The 23,770-nt window shown below is 42.9% G+C and overlaps 1 long non-coding RNA gene across 1 annotated transcript; it reads right to left on the bottom strand.

Moving 5' to 3' along the window:
* Positions 1–9,780: 9,780 nt before the first annotated feature.
* On the bottom strand, positions 9,781–10,510 carry LOC132890096 (uncharacterized). The gene is made up of 4 exons (XR_009655152.1): positions 10,450–10,510; positions 10,267–10,328; positions 9,985–10,099; positions 9,781–9,881 (listed from the first exon to the last, which is right to left on the bottom strand). It is a non-coding gene; the product is annotated as an uncharacterized LOC132890096 (long non-coding RNA).
* Between the last annotated feature and the right edge of the window lie 13,260 nt (positions 10,511–23,770).

The following is a 23,770-nucleotide window of genomic DNA, read 5'->3' as shown; positions in this document are numbered from 1 at the left end:
CAAGTTCATGTTATGCTCACTGGTGAGCCTTTACAAAGCGTGAGGAAAAAAAACTATAAAATGTGACACTGGTGTAAATGGTTTAAATGCTGAACTTGAAGCAGTGTTGTTATTGTTGTTTTTTAGTGTCTGTTCTTTTGCATATACAGTATAAAACTGTCCAGAAACGGTATAGACCTCATCTGAGAATGTGTGTTCTTCGTGAACAATAAAGGCATGAGATTAAGTTTATCTGTATGAGTTTGTAAATGGCAGTCTGTGCCCTTTTGTAGTGTGTACATACTATTTGTCGTCAAACTGTGATTAAATTCAGTATATATACATGTCTGTAATACGTTGCCACCCCTCAAAAATTCCTGCCCCCCTCTTGCCACCCCATAAATATTTTTCTAGATCCGCCCCTGATTTCACATAGGTGATGTCTTTAAGAAAATTGACAGACAGGGATTGGCCAGGTGTGTCCTCTGGGGTAGGTCTGTTAGATAGCACAGGCAGTAATATATACCTTTTTGTAAATAGCCCACTGTGTTGTACACAGGGGTGAAAATTAACTTCACAAAATATCAAACTTTACCGGCCACTGACAAATAAATGGTACAATTTACCGGCCACTCAACAGTAACTTATTAAGACATGTTTATGGAAAGTTATTTTGTACTGTATTAAATTCAAGATGTCACTGGTTGCAATTTTTTTTGTAACGTAGACTACGAAATGTACTTTTGCGCGCGTGCCGTGTCCCCGTGCATCCTTCTCACCTTTTTCACCCCTGACCAGTTTGCATGCCTGGTCTGTGATGATTTGGGGTGCCATGTCATCTGCTGGTGTTGGTCCACTGTATTTTATCAAGTCTAAAGTCAACACAGCCATCTACCAGGAGATTTTAGAGCACTTCATGCTTCCATCTGCTGATGAGCTTTTTGGAGATGCTAATTTCCTTTTCCAGCAGGACTTAGCACCTACCCACAGTGCCAAAACTACTACCAAATGGTTTGCTGACCATGATATTACTGTGTTTGATTGGCCAGCCAACTTGCCTGACCTGAACCCCATAGAGAATCTATGGGGTATTGTCAAGAGGAAGATGAGAAACACCCGACCCAAAAATACAGATACGCTGAAGGCCACTATCAAAGCAACCTGGGCTTCAATAACACCTCAGCAGTGCCACAGACTGATCACCTCCATGCCACACCGCATTGATACAGTAATTCATGGTAAAGGAGCCCCAACCAAGTATTGAGTGTATAAATGAATATACTTTTCAGAAGTTGGACATTTCTGTATTGTAAATCCTTTTTTTGATTGATCTTAGGGAATATTCTAATAATTTGAGATATTGGATTTCTGATTTTCATGAGCTATAAGCCATAATCATCAAAATTAAAACAAAAAAGGCTTTAAATATTTCACTTTACATGTAATGAATATAGAATATATGAAAGTTTACCTTTTTGAATTAATTTATGAAAAAAAGGGAACTTTTTCATGGTATTCTAATTTTTTGAGATGCACTAGTACAAAACAGAATAAAATAGAAAAGTTTCTGAAACGGTGCATTCAATAAAACACATTCAAAACAATAAAATAGAAATAACAGTTTTTTAAAGTGTAACTGTGCATTCAATAACAAACAAAATAGAATAAAAAAATCACTTCACAAAAAAATAGAATAAAAATCACTGTTCACAAAAAAAAGAATAAAAATTCACTGTTCACAATTCAGTTGTCCATCCGTTGCTGCTGATCTGAAAAGAAAAAGGAACAAATGTTTAAAAACAAGAACAATGAGCACATGTCCACAAAAGCATGATAAACCACCCTACTACCAACCACGAAATTTCTGTGATTGCACCAAATTAGAGAGCAGAAGTATACCGTCTGGTGGTGCAAATTTTATCGTCTGCCCAAGGCATTCCTCCACTTCAGCTTCCGTATGGCCAGGAAATTTTTTGACACTTGCAGCTAGAAGGCAAAATAAAGGAAAGTTACACATCAAAACCTAGTCAGTCAAGCATGGCATAAAAGTGATGTGATCAATATATAAACACTTACCCTTTATAATCTTGCACAGAATGAGGTCATCAAAGGACATTTTGGCCCGTCTGCCCCGCGAGCTGTACTGGGCGAGTACCTCATTATTTGCCGCTCGGTGTAGCATACGGTGAATGGCTGCCCCTAAACCTGCCCCTCCGACAGTTTCAAGAAAATGTTGCTGTAAAAAAATAAAAATAATTATACAATGAAAATTACTGTAGCGAGCTTATACGATCGATCGATCAATAGATCGATAGAGCAAATTACCATCTTGTTCCTCTTGTCTGGTTGTTCCAGACTCCTATCCAACTCCAGCAGCTCCATCACCATGCTGCATGGTTTAGCCAACACCACATCTTCTTGCTGGAGTTGAGGCGTGTGTGTTGGGGCGTTGGTCTCCACCAATGACTTGATCTTGTCAAAACTAGCCTCGGTCCTGTCAAACCTAGCCTCGATCCTCCACATCAAGCGACTCATGTGGGCCTCTGTGACTATGGGGACAAATGTGATGGAAGTTGTAATTTATAATGTACTTTCCTGAGTGAGTGAACTAGTTAAGTGTGTATAAAAGTACTTACTTCTCTCAAACATGGCTGCGATAGCCGAGACACCCTGTCCGTCATGAAGCGCCCGGCTGCTGGCTGAAGTTTTCAAAAAGAAAATATTAGTTTTCCTGTTCATGATTTTGTATTCCAACATCTGTAAATGGGAACTTGAAAGCAACTGTACCTTGAACAGAGTCAAAAGAGGTTTCCAGTGATTCTTGGAGGTGCCTGGCTGACTGAATTGGGTGTAGTGCCCGGCTGCTGGCTGAAGTTTTCAAAAAGAAAATGTTAGTTTTCCTGTTCATGACTTTGTATTCCAACATCTGTAAATGGGAACCTGAAAGCAACTGTACCTTGAACAGGGTCAACAGGACTTGGGCTAGGGTGATGAGGACTGGCTCCAGTCCCGGCTGGTGTTGACCCTGAAAAGATGGTGCATATGGATGTTAAGTCATTTATTGGGGGGGGTTCTTATACATGGTATTTGCAAAAGAAGAACCTATGATAATACATTAGACATTTACAAATAAATTGAAAAACACTTACATTGTGGTGGTAGGGGCATTGGGTCCTGCTGACCTGAAAAGAGCACACAAACATCAGATCAGTCACGTAATATGCACCGGTTATTCATCATGAATGTTAGCTCGAAGCTATGAATGATGATTTGGGAACCGTTAACTTACACACAGGGCTTCCAGGCACAGTCAGAGTCTTGGGTTGCTTCTTGGTTGCTGTTACCACTGGAGCAGAATCATCTGGAAGGAAAGACCATACAATGTGCAATGTAAATTTCTTGTAAATGACTTGATTTCCAAAGAAAAAGGCCGCACCTTGCATATAATGTCCTTTTATTGCACAAACGCGTTTCGGCGTGTGCCTTCCTCAGTGTGCAACAATGTAACCACAAAAACACTTTTAAATACCCACACCCATTACCACACCCCATTACAACAAACCAATGACAATGAAGTATTTAGACCATGTGTCAAAATAATCCTTTGATTGGAAAAATACATTCACAAAACATTACAGACATTATGTGCATATTTACAATTATGCAATGCAGTATAGCCATCAGTACATTATTACCTTCATAAAAAACAAGTCAGGGATTGCTCTTCATTCATCCCATTCGGTATACACGTATTCAAATTAAAAATATACCACGGCTCTCGCTGTAAGAGATGGTTCTCTCTATTTCCCCCTCGTGGAGACCTGTAAACCATCTCTAGTCCCATAAATTTCAACATACTAGCGTCATGGCCAGCAGACTGGAAATGCCTTGCCACAGATGATTTTTCATCGTTTTTTCTTATTGAGCATTTATGTTCAAAAATTCTCGTTTTTAACTGTCTCTTCGTTTTACCCACATAAAGTATTCCACAAGGACAAGTCAAAAGATAAACGACAAAGGTAGACAAACAAGTAATTCTTCCCTTGACTTTGTACGTTTTTCCTGTTTTGGAGTGCGTGAATTCTTTTTCTGTAAGCATAAAGTTACATGCTGCACAGTTAAAACATTTGAAATTACCTTGTGAAACACGTGGAGGAAAAGATAAAAACGGTTGAGTGAATGCAGGGAAGTGCGACCGCACTAGTTTATCACGCAGACTTGGCGCTCTTTTGTAACAACTGCGTGGTAGATCCTGAAAAGAATTACCAATATTTGGGTCACTCTGCAGAATATGCCAATGCCGTTGTACAATAGTTTTCAAATCATTTGAGATGTGACCATACGTGGATACTAGAGTGACAGGAGGAATAATGTTAGAACGGTTATGTCTAGCGCTATTAGTAAGTAGATCTGAGCGCTGAATATTGCGCACACGCTCTAAGCAATTGTCCAACAAGTGGCCCGCATATCCCGTCGCGGAATCTTTCGCACAGTTCCCCTGCTTGTTGCTCAAATACTGCCTCGTTGTTACAAATCCTGCGCACTCTCAACAGTTGACTATAAGGTAAACTACATTTAAGAGAAGGTAACTCTGATAATGTAAAAAGGTGTTGCGATCAGTATCTTTATGATATATTTCAGTATGCAAGACATTGTCAACCTTCTTCACCAAAACATCCAAAAATGGCATGACATTTTGATCATAACTCAACGTAAACTTGATCGAAGAAAGTCGAGTATTCACATAGTCATTAAACGCCAAAAGTTCCTCTTTTGAACCTGTCCACAAAAAGAACAAATCATCTATAAATCTATAAAACACCTTCAGATGTTGTTTGAATGGATTATCATTATAGATGAAATCATGCTCAAATTTTCCCATAAATAAATTTGCATAATTGGGTGCCATGGGAGAGCCCATTGCAGTGCCCTGAATTTGCAGAAAAAAACTATTTTGGAACATAAAATAATTCTTTTTAAGGACCTCGTTGGCTAAGGACAATAAAAAGTCTGCATAAGGCACCCGATTGATCTGTAAATAATACTCCAGAGCAGTCAACCCTGCATCATGTGGAATATTTGTGTATAAGCTCGTCACATCCATAGAACATAACAAATCAGTTGCATTCACTTCTCCTATACATGACAATTTCACAAGAAAGTCAGTTGTATCTTTAAGGAAGGATGGTAAGTTATGTACTAGGTCTTTTATGTGGTGGTCCACAAATTTAGATAAAGGCTCAGTAAGAGATTGATTTCCAGAAACTATAGGACGGCCAGGTGGATCATTTAACCTTTTATGGATTTTTGGTAAAGTGTAAAAAACTGGCCTAACGGGGTTAGCCTGTAACAAATACTTATATGTTTTCTCATCAATAATTGAATCAGACAATGCCCTCTTAAGAACCTTTTTTATATCTTCATTGAACCTTACTGTAGGGTCACTGTGTAAACGCATATAAAAGTTAACATCCCCAAGCTGTCTCTCAATTTCTTTAACATAAGTACTTTTATCCTGTATAACAATGGAGCCCCCCTTGTCTGCGGGCTTAATCACTATGTCCTCATCAGTCATTAATGTGTGTAATGCATCTTTCTCTGAGTTCGTAAGATTGGGTCTTAGGGAATATTCCCCAGTCCTTAAACAAGAGAAGACACCTTGCTCTACCAGCCGGCAGAACGTTTCAACTGAAGAGTTATTTATGGGAGGGAGAAAAGTGCTTTTAGGTTTGAAGGTAGTCTTTTCGATTACGGCTGTATGTTGATCAGATGTAACAGGCATTTGTTGGTTATACTGCATTGCAGTTCCTTTCACATAAAACGCCCTAAGGCGGATAGATCTAAAAAACTTGAACAGCTCAACTTTAGTCACAAAGGGATCATTTTTCTTCACAGGAACAAAAGACAGGCCTTGTAAATATGCACATAATGTCTGTAATGTTTTGTGAATGTATTTTTCCAATCGAAGGATTATTTTGACACATGGTCTAAATACTTCATTGTCATTGGTTTGTTGTAATGGGGTGTGGTAATGGGTGTGGGTATTTAAAAGTGTTTTTTTGGTTACATTGTTGCACACTGAGGAAGGCACACGCCGAAACGTGTTTGTGCAATAAAAGGACATTATATGCAAGGTGCGTCCTTTTTCTTTGGAAATTGAGTTGCACATTTGGGTCAGCACCCTTACATTAGGAATTATTTAAGAGTGAAGCCTGCTCCAAGTAGAAAAAATACTTTGATAATTAACTGAGCAGAGATCCTCCAAAGATGTCCTATGAAGAAGTTGAACGCCTGACAGATGCAAGGGCGAGTACCTTTGCCTACACCGCAGAGGACTCTGAACAAATTTTATTCCCTGCACTGACGATGGAAATGCACGTTGATAGCTGGGAAACACAGTATAATCAATTAGAAAGTCTACGAAAAAAAGAGACGAGAGCATTGCTTCACGGAAGTGTACTTTCCCAATATTGGAGAAACAAGCGTATACCTAGAGGACTACGCATCATGAAAGAACCCACTTTGGGCCGAGATGATTCTGAATTCTGTAAAAAATGGTGTGAGATTCTTAATAGGTGTTCCCTTGATTTGATGTTGTTGGTGATCGATAGCCAAAATAAGAAACTTGTCAGTGTCAAACAAGAGATTACCGACTTGGAGTCTGAGCTTAAGGCGAAATACTCTTCAGCACAATTTAAGGAACTTTTACAGAAATGTGATGAGCAGATCAATATATACAAGACGGAAATGCAACAAAAGAAGATGGAGAAATATCGATGAGACACAATGGACTATCGCAACAACAATGTCTATCCATGGCTACGGGAAAACCGTGGCTTTGGAGGGAGGTCGAGACAATCCAGACAAAGACAACGGAATACCGTAAGCAGTGCCTCGTCTGGAGACTGGAGCACTGAAACCGAAAGGTCTACAGACAGGCGTTTTTTACGCTCCAACATGCTCGTTCCAGGGTCCTCTCTGGCGGCTTCGGAAGACAACGTAAGACGTGGAGGGGAAAGAAAAAGAGGCAGAGGAGCGCGGAAATAAAAGATAGCATCATCAACGTTTCAAGTAAAAAGCTAAGTCAAGACCAACTTTTAGTTTTATCTAAAGGCCTGTCTTTTGTTCCTGTGAAGAAAAATGATCCCTTTGTGACTAAAGTTGAGCTGTTCAAGTTTTTTAGATCTATCCGCCTTAGGGCGTTTTATGTGAAAGGAACTGCAATGCAGTATAACCAACAAATGCCTGTTACATCTGATCAACATACAGCCGTAATCGAAAAGACTACCTTCAAACCTAAAAGCACTTTTCTCCCTCCCATAAATAACTCTTCAGTTGAAACGTTCTGCCGGCTGGTAGAGCAAGGTGTCTTCTCTTGTTTAAGGACTGGGGAATATTCCCTAAGACCCAATCTTACGAACTCAGAGAAAGATGCATTACACACATTAATGACTGATGAGGACATAGTGATTAAGCCCGCAGACAAGGGGGGCTCCATTGTTATACAGGATAAAAGTACTTATGTTAAAGAAATTGAGAGACAGCTTGGGGATGTTAACTTTTATATGCGTTTACACAGTGACCCTACAGTAAGGTTCAATGAAGATATAAAAAAGGTTCTTAAGAGGGCATTGTCTGATTCAATTATTGATGAGAAAACATATAAGTATTTGTTACAGGCTAACCCCGTTAGGCCAGTTTTTTTACACTTTACCAAAAATCCATAAAAGGTTAAATGATCCACCTGGCCGTCCTATAGTTTCTGGAAATCGATCTCTTACTGAGCCTTTATCTAAATTTGTGGACCACCACATAAAAGACCTAGTACATAACTTACCATCCTTCCTTAAATATACAACTGACTTTCTTGTGAAATTGTCATGTATAGGAGAAGTGAATGCAACTGATTTGTTATGTTCTATGGATGTGACGAGCTTATACACAAATATTCCACATGATGCAGGGTTGACTGCTCTGGAGTATTATTTACAGATCAATCGGGTGCCTTATGCAGACTTTTTATTGTCCTTAGCCAACGAGGTCCTTAAAAAGAATTATTTTATGTTCCAAAATAGTTTTTTCTGCAAATTCAGGGCACTGCAATGGGCTCTCCCATGGCACCCAATTATGCAAATTTATTTATGGGAAAATTTGAGCATGATTTCATCTATAATGATAATCCATTCAAACAACATCTGAAGGTGTTTTATAGATTTATAGATGATTTGTTCTTTTTGTGGACAGGTTCAAAAGAGGAACTTTTGGCGTTTAATGACTATGTGAATACTCGACTTTCCTCGATCAAGTTTACGTTGAGTTATGATCAAAATGTCATGCCATTTTTGGATGTTTTGGTGAAAAAGGTTGACAATGTCTTGCATACTGAAATATATCATAAAGATACTGATCGCAACACCTTTTTACATTATCAGAGTTACCATCCACCTTCTCTTAAATGTAGTTTACCTTATAGTCAACTGTTGAGAGTGCGCAGGATTTGTAACAACGAGGCAGTATTTGAGCAACAAGCAGGGGAACTGTGCGAAAGATTCCGCGACAGGGGATATGCGGGCCACTTGTTGGACAATTGCTTAGAGCGTATGCGCAATATTCAGCGCTCAGATCTACTTACTAATAGCGCTAGACATAACCGTTCTAACATTATTCCTCCTGTCACTCTAGTATCCACGTATGGTCACATCTCAAATGATTTGAAAACTATTGTACAATGGCATTGGCATATTCTGCAGAGTGACCCAAATATTGGTAATTCTTTTCAGGATCTACCACGCAGTTGTTACAAAAGAGCGCCAAGTCTGTGTGATAAACTAGTGCGGTCGCACTTCCCTGCATTCACTCAACCGTTTTTATCTTTTCCTCCACGTGTTTCACAAGGTAATTTCAAATGTTTTAACTGTGCAGCATGTAACTTTATGCTTACAGAAAAAGAATTCACGCACTCCAAAACAGGAAAAACGTACAAAGTCAAGGGAAGAATTACTTGTTTGTCTACCTTTGTCGTTTATCTTTTGACTTGTCCTTGTGGAATACTTTATGTGGGTAAAACGAAGAGACAGTTAAAAACGAGAATTTTTGAACATAAATGCTCAATAAGAAAAAATGATGAAAAATCATCTGTGGCAAGGCATTTCCAGTCTGCTGGCCATGACGCTAGTATGTTGAAATTTATGGGACTAGAGATGGTTTACAGGTCTCCACGAGGGGGAAATAGAGAGAACCATCTCTTACAGCGAGAGCCGTGGTATATTTTTAATTTGAATACGTGTATACCGAATGGGATGAATGAAGAGCTATCCCTGACTTGTTTTTTATGAAGGTAATAATGTACTGATGGCTATACTACATTGCATAATTGTAAATATGCACATAATGTCTGTAATGTTTTGTGAATGTATTTTTCCAATCGAAGGATTATTTTGACACATGGTCTAAATACTTCATTGTCATTGGTTTGTTGTAATGGGGTGTGGTAATGGGTGTGGGTATTTAAAAGTGTTTTTGTGGTTACATTGTTGCACACTGAGGAAGGCACACGCCGAAACGCGTTTGTACAATAAAAGGACATTATATGCAAGGTGCGGCCTTTTTCTTTGGAAATTGAGTTGCACATTTGGGTCAGCACCCTTACATTAGGAATTATTTAAGAGTGAAGCCTGCTCCAAGTAGAAAAAATACTTTGTAAATGACTTGAAAATGAACACTGAATTGCGTAACTAATGTTGTCATTAGTGAAGAGAGCTTACCATCATCAGAGGATTCGGAGACAAACCTCCTTGGGCGCTTGCGTTGCCTTATTGCAAAAGTGTTCACATCATCCTCTGTCTCAACACTTGAGGACTCCATCAATTGCAAACACTTCTGTTCAGCTTTGGCGTATGAATCTATGGAAAATGACTTTTAGTCAGTAGCACAAAAAAAAAAAAGTACTGCCATAGAGAGAACAATTCAGTATATTCTATGTAGTGCATAGCAGCGATAGCTCACCTGTTTCGTACCAGGTTTTCTTAACGGGATGTTTGGCCCAAGTTGTATTTGGTGCTCGGCACTTCACAACATGCAATTGCACATTGTGTGTCGTCCAGTAGCAGACCATGCCATGCTAAAAATATATATAATAAAAAAAATATATATATATATATAAAACAAGCATATATATATATATATATATATATATATATATATATATATTTGCTATCAAAAGTATATAGGCATATATGTAAGCATACATATTTGCTATGTATCGACAAAAAAAAAAAAGACTCGTACCTCAGAAGTGTGTCCAAGCCATGAAGATGGCACAACCTCAATAGCATTGTCTGTGAACTCATCTGTGAAAACAAAGGCATCATTAGCAACTTTCCTTGACCACAAACGTTTGAGACATATTTGCAAAACAGACAGAATTCTCCTTTAAGGTATAACCACAACCAGAAAGAAATCACAAATTACCTTTTCGAAAGTAGAGTACTTGAACAGAAGCAGGCTTCAGTACTTCCAACAGAGACATTTGCTTCCAAATCCAAGTTCCAGATAGTGACTTTACTACACGCACCTACGTCCTCTTATCCATCTGTCCAGCCAATGAGGAGTGTTCGTTTTGCGTCACATGCCATTGCGTCAGGCAACCTGACCAATCAACAACTTACAGTGGCTAGGTCTCATTTCTTCCTGTAGACCCCATGGGAACAAATCCAATGGATAAGGGAATCTGAACTATAAAATAAGTTACTTATTTTATAGTTCAGATTCCCTTATCCATTGGATTTAATACATGATGATTATTAACTTTTATGACAACCCTTCACACCAACAAAGTGTTGTTTTTCAACAGACAGTAAAAGTTACGTTACGTTTTCTGTGTAACCTCTGAACTACAATGCTTGTCTCGTGCTATTAGGGTTGCCACCTGTGTCTGACAAAAATCCTGGACATTTCGACCATCCAACCGACCTTTTTGCTTGTAAGCAACGGCGCCCTTCGCACATCTAACCCAGGACAAAAATCGCCCTTCTATGCTGAAATTGTATTGCTCTAATTAGTAAAAATGACGCTTTTGCTAGTTATTTGTTTAGTTAATTGCTTTACATAATATAGCAGGTCTTCATTATTTTGGTTTATTTCCAACAGTTTTTGGTTGTGGACACCTGGGGCAGTAGTGGGCACAGGTAAAAGGGGAATACATACTGTAATTAAGTTCTGTTTGTTTGCTCATTCATTCATTATCTCTAGCCGCTTTATCCTTCTACAGGGTCGCAGGCAAGCTGGAGCCTATCCCAGCTGACTACGGGCGAAAGGCGGGGTACACCCTGGACAAGTCGCCAGGTCATCACAGGGCTGACACATAGACACAGACAACCATTCACACTCACATTCACACCTAAGGTCAATTTAGAGTCACCAGTTAACCTAACCTGCATGTCTTTGGACTGTGGGGGAAACCGGAGCACCTGGAGGAAACCCACGCGGACACGGGGAGAACATGCAAACTCCACACAGAAAGGCCCTCGCCAGCCCCGGGGCTCGAACCCAGGACCTTCTTGCTGTGAGGCGACAGCGCTAACCACTACACCACCGTGCCACCCCTGTTTGTTTGCTTATGTGGAATAAAAATAAATAATAATTTTTTCATTGTATCTAAGAATACCTGAATGTAACAATGTAAGGTGTAGTGTCAAACAGCTTACCTGATTGCTTAGAGTGTGGTGTGTGCTTTGCTTGTGCTTGCCTGTGCCTCTCCTGCTCTTGGCTAAACAAATACATAGGAGGACATGTAACTGATATAACTGGGCACATACAGGAGTATGTACTACACTACACTATTTCATTTAATTCACCAAAACCTTACCTAATCTTCCATTTATATTTGGTGTTTTTCTTTGCTGCTGCTATGAGTCCTGGCTGATTTTCAATGAATGTCTTGAACTCAGTACAGGACAACTGAAAGTTTAGCCTGACTTGAAGCTCAGCCTTCACCATTGCAACAGAGAGTCTGTTTCTTTTATCAGTCCAAGCATCCTCCATTGCCCCTTTTCCACCAAAGCAGTTCCAGGGCTGGTTCGGGGCCAGTGTTTAGTTTGGAACCGGGTTTTCTGTTTCCACTGACAAAGAACTGGCTCTGGGGCCAGAAAAACCGGTTCCAGGCTAGCACCAACTCTCTGCTGGGCCAGAGGAAAGAACCGCTTACGTCAGTGGGGGGGCGGAGTTGTTAAGACCAACAACAATAAAAAGACCGCGAAAGATCGCCATTTTTAGGCGATGAGAAGCAGCAGCTGTACAAACGTGAAGTCATCCATTATTATTATTATTGTTGTTGTTGTTGCTGCTGCTGCTGCTTCTTCTGTGTTGTTTTTGCTTTGATATTCGCGCCAAGGTTTATGCAAACGTAGCGCTGTAACTGACGTATACAGTGACGTAATTACGTATTCAGCGACGTAATGACGTGGCTCCGCTTAGCACGGCGAGCTTGGAAAAGCAAACTGGTTCTCAGCTGGCTCGCAAGTTGAAATATACATTTTGCCCATTATGTACAAAAAAACGGGACATTCAGTGTCCCGGATTTTTTTTTTTTTTTTTCCGGGACAGACCATGAAAATCCGGGACAATTAGGAAAAACCGGGACAGGTGGCAACACTACGTGCTATATTCTAAACTCTAAGCAATGTGGTTTGAGTGAGCTAGGCTAACAGAGTACTCCAGTAAACGTGTTGCTGATCTTTGCAGCCTACAAAAGTAGGCCCTCACTTGAGGTTTTATCCACCAACATACTATATTTCGTCAAATAATACATGGGGAAATCCGTACTGCTGTTATGCCGCCGTTCTGAGGCACAAATACACAGACATTTTAACCGAGAACACCATCACCTACACGACATGTATATCGATATGGGGTAATCATGCGTAACCTCGGCGCTATGGCGTTAGCCATGCTAAGGTATGCTACATAGCATTATATCAGCGTGCTAAATCACAACAAAGGTGAAAGAATTATGTACAAGTTCTTTGTCAGATGGGAGACTGGAAAAGACGTGTTTTAGAGATACCAACAACGATTCACTTTGTATAATGTGACCGGAGATGGTTGCACGCATAGCAGCTAACTGCTAGGTGAATACTATTCACATTTATACAGAATAAAATAACACATTACCTGATCGCACATACTGTAAATTCAGATAACGTACACTGGCGCTGGTAGTTCTAAATCCAACAAGGAGACTCGGTGAAATTTTCAAATAGCTAAATAAAAGGGCTATCGTAGCATCCATTAAGTCCGCCATTTTGTTATTTGCCTTAGAGCTGTTTGAAAGCACAGAGAATTCTGGGTAATGTGCAGGAAGATGATGCATTGAAGCTGCCTAGCTGGACTTTTATTTTTAGAAAATAAGAGGAGAAGAGAAGTGGATTTTTGTATTGCAGCAGATTTTGTTAGTGGTACAGGGTGGATTTGGTTGTTGTTGGGACAAAGTACAAATAAGTTGATCAATGGAGCTGGGTGTGAGTGAGTTGGGGCAACAATAGGGATAATGTACCAGAAGTATGTGCATGAGAAAATGTAGTTGGGGCAACAATAGGGATAATGTACCAGAAGTATGTGCATGAGAAAATGTAGGCATTATTGTAATGCAGCATGTTTTGAGGGCGAAATGTGTGACCACAACTTAAAGGTCAAACTTTTGTTGCTGCTCTGCCATATTATCAGGAGCCAATTTGTACCACACAAGACTGTGCACCAAGTCACGACCCATTGCCAAACCATGTTCACCCTCTTCATATGATATATGCTGCAGCCTGCTCATTACAGATCACTTGAATTCCACAAAAAACATCACCACTTACAATCCAAACAAATTTAGCCTATAAGTTTATTTCTGCAAATCAGCCACACTCTACCCACATTGCACTAACTAGAAAAACATTTAACCTGTCCATTTTGCTTTCACCATTCCCTTCTTGCCCAGTAAAATATCTTTTACATTTAACACTCAAAATGCTTCCTTTCCTTCGTTCTTAATGGGGTCTCCTGGAATTGAATTGGAGTCGCCTGAAATAACCAATAGAAGGAAAATACTGAAAATAAAAATGTTCAACTAATTATGTTATATATTACAAATAAAATGCTATATATCAGCTTTGAAAAGAAAACATCCACATAACTGAAGTCTAGGCTGCTGATCAAAATATAGAATATGTGACACTGTGCAATCTCTATAAAATCTAAAAAATGTGTATGGGGTCATGAGAAATTGGTGATGTAAAAATGGGGTCCCAGGCCAAAAAAGGTTGGCAACCACTGCTTTAGACAGTCAAAACACATTACTCAGGAATGTACATGGGTTTGTCGCCTATTTTTGTGAAAATTTCCTTGCAATATATCTCACAACTCAACATAGACTAGCCTATTTATCTGGCCTAGTATGCACACATTTCTGTTGACCATATGGTGTTTTCAATGTGTGAGGGTTGGATTCCAAACCAAAATGGCACGACATAACAATGCATGACAAAAGGAAAGTTATATGTGACAGTTTACTATGGCAAAAAAAATAGGCTACAAGTACAAAAGAGGTTGAAATAAAAGATTAAAAGATAATTTAGCCAGCATCAGGAAAAGCAGATAGTATAGTTCTCAGAACAACAAAAAAACAACCAAACATAACGTTGTGTGGAGGTTATAGTGTAACCAAATGATAACGTTTCAGTTGGTTAGTTACCTCAACGTTTCGGGGACGTTTGGCTTCGTTAGGTTTATGCATAACCATGAGGAAACGTTCTCTAAATGTTAGTTGTTGGTTACGTTCTAACAAACCTTTAGAGAACCATAGGCTAACGGTACATTAACGTTCTGTGTTACTAGGGTCCTGTCTTGTACTATGACCTCTGAATTTAATTTCACATTATATCAGCTCACAAGTTTAGCAAATCTTTGCAAAGCCTTACCAGTCATTCAAACCCAAGAACATTATTCTGAGCCTTCTTATCCTTGCTGGTTTGAATGCTTCAAATCCCTGTTCCTTTTAGTCTGTGCACCTTTGAACTCATATGTATTTGCTTTAACACTTGAATGCTTTTCAGTCTTGGATATTAGACTTGTATTGGATGTTTTGGAATGATAAAGCCTTTCTAGAAGGATACTGTAGCAAATCCCTGATGTGGGTAGAGTACAGAAGCATGGCAGATGGGAACTGAAATTCTGACAAACTTTTTCTGAAGTGTAGGTCGAGCTTTTTAGCTGATTCACTCCCACACATGCATTCTAGTCAGGAGCTTCTTTTCTCTGCTCTCCCCCTCCTTTTATGCTCTGTCCCTGTAACTAACACACACACACACACACACACACACACACACACACACACACACACACACACACTCCAATTGACAGCAGGTGGAATGACTTAGCCACTTACCTTCCCCCACCCTGCCCTCCATTCACAGACTGCTGCTTGGCCATGCCCCCGCTGCCACATACCCCCACCACCCGACTCAGGCCAGGGAGCCATCCAGCCTGAAGCTGACTCCCCCCACTGACGGGACAAGAAGTCCGCCACCACCATCTGTGACCCTGGCCTGTGGATCACCTTGAACTTAAATGGCTGGAGGGCGAGATACCAAAGGGTGATCTGCGCATTGGCATCTTTCATGTGGTGGAGCCACTGGAGGGGTGCGTGATCTGAACAGAGAGTGAAAGGGCGCCCCAGTAGGTAGTATCGGAGGGCAAGGACTGCCCACTTGATGGCAAGACACTCTCTCGATGGTGCTGTACTTGCTTTCATGCATCAAGAATTTCTGGCTGATGTACAGCACGAGGCGGTCCTTGCCCTCCACCTTCTGGGACAAAACGGCCCCCAGCCCTCTGTCCAATGCATCAGTCTGCAAAATAAGGGAGAGAGAGAAGTCAGGGGAGTGTAAAAGTGGCCCCCACACAGTGCAGCTTTTACCTCAGAGAAGGCCTGTTGGCACTGCTCCATCCAATAGACCGGATCTGGAGCCCCCTTTTTAGTGAGATCGGTTAGCGGGCTGGTGGCGTCCAAATAATTAAGTATAAACCTACGATAATAGCCAGCCAGCCCCAGTAACCGTCTGCCAATATCCATTTGTTAGATCCAGTGTTGAATAAAAGCAAGCAGCGCCTAACCGATCAAGCAACTCAATGTGAGGCATTGGGTATGCGTCAAATTTAAACACCACGTTGACCTTTCTATAGGCCACACAGAACTGGACCGACCCATCGGTCTTGGGAACCAGGACCACTGGGCTGTTCCAGTCACTGTGTGACTCCATCAATTATGCCCATTTCGAGCATGGCCTTGAGTTCGTCCCAAATCACCTTTTTCTTGTGTTCGGGTAAGTGGTAAGGGTGGCTACGCACTACCACCCCGGGGGGCGTTTCGATGTGGTGTTCTATGAGGTGGGTACGACCAGGAAGGGGCGAGAACAAATCGGAAAATTCCTTTTGCAACTTGGCCACCTCCATGAGTTGGGCCAGTGAGAGGTGGTTTCCACAAGGGTGTGGTCCGAGATGTTCTTTTTCACCTCCGGCCCCAGCTCTGCCTTCTCTGGGACTACCGACACCAACGCCACAGGAACCCCCTCATTCCAGCGTTTTAAAAGGTTGAGGTGATAGATTTGCAATGCCCCGCCCCTATCCGTTCACCTCACCTCATAGTCGCATGCTTATGCCATGCAGCTTATGCCCATATAATAATTCAAATGGAGAAACCCCCGTGGAGGCTTGCGGGACCTCTCGTACTGTGAACAACAGGGGCTTGAGCCACTTATCCCAATTATGTGCATCTTCACTTACGAATTTCCGGATTATGTTCTTGAGTGGGCGGCACGGTGGTGTAGTGGTTAGCGCTGTCGCCTCACAGCAAGAGGGTCCGGGTTCGAGCCCTGTGGCCGGCGAGGGCCTTTCTGTGTGGAGTTTGCATGTTCTCCTCGTGTCCGTGTGGGTTTCCTCCGGGTGCTCCGGTTTCCCCCACAGTCCAAAGACATGCAGGTTAGGTTAACTGGTGGCTCTAAATTGACCGTAGGTGTGAATGTGAGTGTGAATGGTTGTCTGTGTCTATGTGTCAGCCCTGTGATGACCTGGCGACTTGTCCAGGGTGTACCCCACCTTTCGCCCGTAGTCAGCTGGGATAGGGTCCAGCTTGCCTGCGACCCTGTAGAAGGATAAAGCAGCTAGAGATAATGAGATGAGAGGAGATGTTCTTGAGTGTTTGGTTAAATCGCTCTACTAAGCCATCCATTTGTGGGTGATAGACACTGGTGCAGATAGACTTAATCCCCAATAACCCATACAGCTCACGCAGTGTGCGTGACATAAACGAAGTGCCTTGGTCTGTCAGGATTTCTTTCGGAATCCCAACTCGTGAGATAAAGTGGAAGAGCGCTTCCGCAATACTGCGTGCTGAGATATTGTGGAGAGGCACTGCTTCTGGATATTGCATAGTCCACCAGAACTAAAATAAAGTGATAGAGGGAAAGGGTGCAAAAGCACTTTCGGAGTGGCCGTGGGATTTACTAATTGGCATTCACGGCACGCCGCACACCACCGACAGACATCCCCGCGAATCCCTGGCCAATAGAACTGGGCCATTATTCGGGCTAGTGTTTTATCTTGCCCCAAGTGTCCAGCCATGGGATTAAAGTGAGCCGCATGGAATCCAAGTTCCCTACAGCTCATTGGGATTAACAACTGGGTTATTCGTTCACTAAATTTGAGTATCCTGCATCACTCAGTACAATATCTTTAATAATAGCAAAATAAGGGAAGGTCGGTGCCACGCTTGGCTGAAGAGTTTGACCATTGATTACTCTCACTTGGTCAAACGCATGTCGCAGAGTGTCATCTCATGACTACTCTAATGGGAAATCCCCAAGGGAATCCCCAAGAGAGGGAGGAGGAGCGGGCTGCTCCTCACTCTGATGTGGTGCTGATGTAGACGGCTCTGTGACAGCTTCTTCAGTCAACACCACACCGGGATCTTCCCGTGAGCTACTACTGTAGTGCAGGACCCACTACGTGTTAAATATTCCATCAGCTTCTTAAACCCTGGCCAATCAGTACCCAAAATCAACAAGTGGGTGAGATGACCACTAACAGCCGCCTTTACTCTATGCCTTTGGCCCCAGAATAGAATACAGACAGACACTAAGGGATAATTGTGAACATCCCCATGCACACAACGCTTTCACCGCTTGTGCTCTCCCCAATGCCGCACCTTGCACCAGGCGTTGGTGAATTGAGGTCTGATTACAACCAGAATCCACCAATGTGTGATATGTATCCCCTTGAACACTTACCGGTATGCGATACATTCCGACCCAATTGGGGGCGGTTGCTGATGTGTCGGGGATCCAGATCATGGCTTCCACTTCCCTTGTGGAGCCCTGATTCTGGAGATGCCCCGGCTCCCTGCTGCGCCAGCTTACTGGCCCAGGCTTTCCCTCTGCACCAGTGCTAAGGGCGTCACTCACCTGAGGGGGGGAAAGACAGACACGGAAGAGGGAGATGGGAGGACACCATGGGTGCGACGGGTCAGCTGGGGGGGGAGTCAGCCCCCGCCTCCACTGTGGGGGAATGGGGCAAGAGGGATAGAGAAAGAGGGGGAGAGAAAAACAAGGAGAGGCACCTTTGCCTCGTCTGCCTGTCGTCAGAACCACCGCCAGATGGTCCTCCGTCAACTCGATGGCTCGCTGGAGCAACGCCAGGCGGTGACACTGGACCCATTCTGCCGTTCCTTCCGGAAACCAAGAGATGAACTGTTCCAGTGCCACCAGGTCAATGATCCTGTCGGCATCACAGTCTTCCGCCCTCAGCCACCACCAGCAGGTGTCCCAGAGTTGTTGGCCAAATGTGAATGGTCGGCCAACCTCCTCCAGTGTCAGCTTCCAGAACCGGAATGATGTTGCTCCGTGGAGTGGCCGACCCGCTGTAAAATGGCCCTCTTGAGGTTGATGTAATTGAGCCGGTTGTTAGCATGGAGCTGCTGTGCCATGAGCTGTGCCTCGCCTGTCAAGAGCGGGAGGAGGCGAGCTGTGCACGGCTCGATTGGCCACCCCCATGCTTGGGCCGCTTGCTCGAAGAGAGTGATGAAGGCTTCAGGCTCCTCATGCGGGCCCATCTTTGTGAGGGTGATGTGAGGGGAGTCCAAGGTGGTAATGTTGGATGCCCCTGCCGATGCCAGCAGATGCCAGAACACCTGGCGATCTTCCCACTGGGCCAGCATCAAGGCTTCAAAGCGTTGTTCCTGGTCCTTCCGGAGGGTGGTCAATGCTTGATGCTGGTTCTGCTGGGCAGCAGCAAGAGCATGGACTAGCTCCATAATTGGCGAGGACTCCATGGGGTGGATCCCTTCGTTACTCGAGCCAGGGGTTTCGGCACCACTGTAGCAAATCCCTGATGTGGGTGGAGTACAGAAGCACGGCAGGCAGGAACTGAAGTTCTTACAAACTTTTATTTTTGAAGTGTAGGTCAAGCTTTTCAGCTGATTCACCCACCACCACGCACACACACTCTGATCAGGAGCCTCTTTTCTCTGCTCTCCCCCTCCTTTTTTGCTCCATCCCTGTAACAAACACACACACAGACATTAATTGACAGCAGGTGGAATGACTTAGCCACTTATCTTGCCCGACCCAGCCCTTTATTCACAGACTGCTGCTTGGCCACACCCTGCTGCCACAGATACTAATCTACCTCATGAGTCGGTCATGCAAGTTTAAGTTACCTGATAATGTTATTGATTTCAAGTATTCCACAACCCCAATTCCAAAAAAAAGTTGGGATGCTGTGTAAACTGTCAATAAAAACAGAATGCAATAATTTGCAAATCATCTTCTTCTGGCTGCTCCCAATTAGGGGTTGCCACAGCGGATCTTTTGTCTCCATTGCTCCCTGTCTTCTGCATCCTTCTCTACCACACCTGCCACTTTCATGTCCTCTCTCACCACATCCATGTATCTCCTCTTTGGCCTTCCTCAGTTTCGTGTGCCTAACAGCTCCATCCTCAACATTCTCCTTCCAACATGCTCTGCATCTCTTCTCAGGATGTGCCCATACCATCTCAGTCTCATCTCTCTTAACTTAATTCCTAAGCTCTCCACATGTGCTGTCTCTCTGATGTGCTTGTTCCTTATCCTGTCCAACCTTGTCACTCCCATTGCAAACCTTAACATCCTCAACTCCGCCACCTCCAATTTTGCTTCCTGTCTCTTTGTTAAGGGTACTGTCTCCAATCCATACATCATAGCTGGTCTCACTACCATCTTATACATCTTATCTTTCACTTTTGCTGGGACTTTCTAATTTAATTTATTTAGCTTTTGCCATAGGAAGATCTATATATATATATATATGTACATACATCATGGCATGGGAAACTACAACAGCTTGCGCCAATTACAGTGGCCCCATTGTACCAAATCTGCATGTCTTTAAACTGTGGGGGAAACTGGAGCACCCGGAGGAAACCCACGCGGACACGGGATAACATGCAAACTCCACACAGAAAGGCCCCTGTCGGCCGTGAGGTTCGAACCCGGAACCTTCTTGCTGTGAGGCAACAGTGCTAACCACTACACCACCGCGCCACCAAATGACTCCCTATCACAAATGACTCCCGAAATCCTTCTCCAACTGTTCCACCCTGCCTGCACACTCTCTCACCTCACTATCGCAGCCCCCATTTTCCTGCACAGTTGACCCCAGGTAATTCACCAACTTTCTTTACATCTACTCCTTGCATCTTCACTACACTCATCCCCATTCTCATTGATGCACATGTATTCTGTTTCATTCCTCTTCGTTCCAATGCATACTTCCATCTCTCCAAACCCAGCTCAACATCCTTTCTACTTTTACCACAGATCATCCGCAAACATCATGTTCCATGGTGACTCTTGCCTCACTTCATCCATCAAGCTATCCATCACTATGGCAAACAAGAAGGGACTCAAAGCAGACCCTTGATGAAGTCCCACGTTCACCTTGAACCATTCAGTCATTCCAACTGCACACCTCACTGCTGTTTCACTGTTCTCATACATGTTTTGCACCACTCTGATATACTTCTCATGCACATCACACTTTCTCATACAATACCATAATTCATCTCTCAGCACTCTATCGTATGCCTTCTCCAGGTCTACACACACACAATGTAGCTTTCTCTGGCCTTCCCTGTACTTCTCCATTAACATTCTTAAAGCAAAAATTGCATCTGACGTGCTCTTCCTTGGCATAAACCCATACTGCTGTTCACAGATTGCTACCTCTCTTCTCAATCTCGCCTCCAATACCCATTCCCATAACTTCATGGTGTGGCTCCTCAATTTTATCCCTCTAATTACTGCAGCTCGGTACATCTCCTTTATTCTTGTATATTGGGACTAGCACACTCTTTCTCCATTCATTTGGCATTTTCTCATTCTCTAAGATCTTAAACAATCTCGTTAGGAACTCCATAGCCATCTCACCTAAACATCTCCAAGCCTCAATCGGGATACCGTCTGGTCCGACTGCTTTCCCAGTCTTCATTCTTTTCATGGCTGCCCTCACCTCATCCTTACTAACCAACTCTACTTCCTGACTTGCTGTCTCCAACGAATCTGACTTTTTCTCTCTTGGATTCTCCTCATTTAATAAATCCTCAAAGTACTCTTTCCACCTTCTTAATACACTTTCTTTGTCAGCACATTTCCATTTACATCTTTCATCACTTTTACCTGCTGTACATCCCTCGCTTCCCTGTTTCTCTGCCTAGCTAGTCTGTACAGGTCTTTCTCTCCTTTGGTCTCCAGTCTTTCGTACAACTCCTGGTATGCATCTGCTTTCGCCTTTGCTACCGCTCTTTTTGCCTTCCGTCTCATCTCTGTATAACCGCCTGCTTTCCTCATCTCTCTGATCATCCCAATTCTTCTTTGCTAGCCTCTTCTCTTTTATAATTTCCTGCACTTCTTTGTTCCACCACCATGTCTCCTTGTCTTCCTCCTTCCTGAGGACCACCATAGCACCTTCCTTGCTGCCTCTCTTACTAGTATAGCAGTAGTATCCCAATCTTCTGGCAGACTTCCATTATCACTCAATGCTCATCTCATTTCTTCCTTAAACTCCTTCTGGTGTCCAACCTCTTAGTTTCCACCACTTAATCTTCAGCTCCACTATTTCACATTTCCTCTTTTTCACTTTTAAGCTCATCCTGCACATGACCACTCAATGTTGTCTAGCTATACTCTCCCCTACCATTACTTTACAGTCTCCAATCTCCTTCAGGTTACCCCTTCTGCAGACTATATCATCACCTGTATAGATCTTCCTCCACTCTTAAACATCACCCTGTACTGCTCTTTCTTCACGAAGTATGTACGGTATTGACTATTGCCAAATTCATCCTCTTTGAAAAATCAACCACCATTTGCTCTTCCATATTTCTCTCTCTTACACCATATCTGCCCTTCACGCCCTCATCTCCTCTGTTTCCCTCATCAACATGTCCATTGAAATCTGCTCCTATCAGCACATGCTCCTCCCTCAGTATACTTTCTACCACTTCATCCATCTTTTCCCAGAAAGACTCACTCTTCATTCTCACATCCAACCTGTGGGGCATACACATACACAACAATGATTACCACTCATTGACTCTCCAAATTCATGCCCATCACTCTGACATGCTCTTCACATCAATCACACTGTTGACCAACTCTCCCCTCAATACCAACACCATTTCTCTTTCCATCGACTCCATAATAAAACAACTTGCATCCACCTCCAATGTTCTTGGCCTTGCTTCTTTTCCACCTCATCTCCTGCACACACAATGTCCAACTTCCTTCTTTCCATCATACCTGCTAGCTCTCTTGCTCTGCCAGTCAATGTTCCTACATTCAGTGTCCCTATCCTCAATTCTAAGCTCCTTCCCTTCCATTTTTCATGCTCTCTCTTAACACGCCTCCCCCCCTTTTCTCCTTCTCCGTTTTGACGCAACAGTAGCATACTTTCCACTGGCACCCTGTTGACCAACAGTACTGGAGGCAGTCGTTGTTAACACAGGCCTTGACCGATCCGGTATGGTATTTCTCTTTTCAATCCGCATGTTAGATGTGGCACAGTTTTACGCTGGATGCCCTTCCTGATGTAGCAGGTGGAATTACCTCTTGCTTCGCAGTTTCCTTGGGATCTGGCTGCATTGGGAGGGGCCAGTCCAATTAATCAATGGCGTGCGTCACGAGCCTATTTATGGTAGAGTGATTTTGAACTCTGGAGGTGTGACGACCCCCTCCCTTGCTGTTTCTTGTCACACCCCTTCCCGTTTACCTGTGGCCGGTAAACACGCTTGTTTGGAACTCTGTTACTCTGGCTAACTTTCGTTTGGTTTATTTGTGACCGGTTTTGGTTGCTTTCAGTGTATCCACTGTTTGGCTTTCTCCCAGTCTTGTCCAGCTGTGCATTTTGTGTGCAGCGACTTCCGAATGTTCTCTTAGCGTCTGTATTAAGTGCAGATGACCCATGGAATTCTGTGAGCCTCGCTGGGATTAGGCTAGGAGTTTTGGATCATGTGGTATGTGTCCCTTCCCCTTTGAATTCCTACTACTCTGAGTTTATTAAGCGTGGCATTAATTGAGTATTTTGCGTGGTTTTTTTTAGGTGTTGCCGGTTTTGGTCCGGGTTTGCTGCTGTTCTTGCCAGCGCGTTTCTACTAAGTGCTGTTTTCTCGGATTGGTGCAGCTGCCTGCATGAGGAGGGCTGCGAAACCACCACAGCACTT

Source organism: Neoarius graeffei, chromosome 8 (genome assembly GCF_027579695.1).
Source record: "Neoarius graeffei isolate fNeoGra1 chromosome 8, fNeoGra1.pri, whole genome shotgun sequence".
NCBI classification, from domain to species: Eukaryota; Metazoa; Chordata; class Actinopteri; order Siluriformes; family Ariidae; genus Neoarius; species Neoarius graeffei.
Note: the sequence above shows the minus strand (reverse complement) of the source record. Positions and strands in the feature narration are given on the sequence as shown.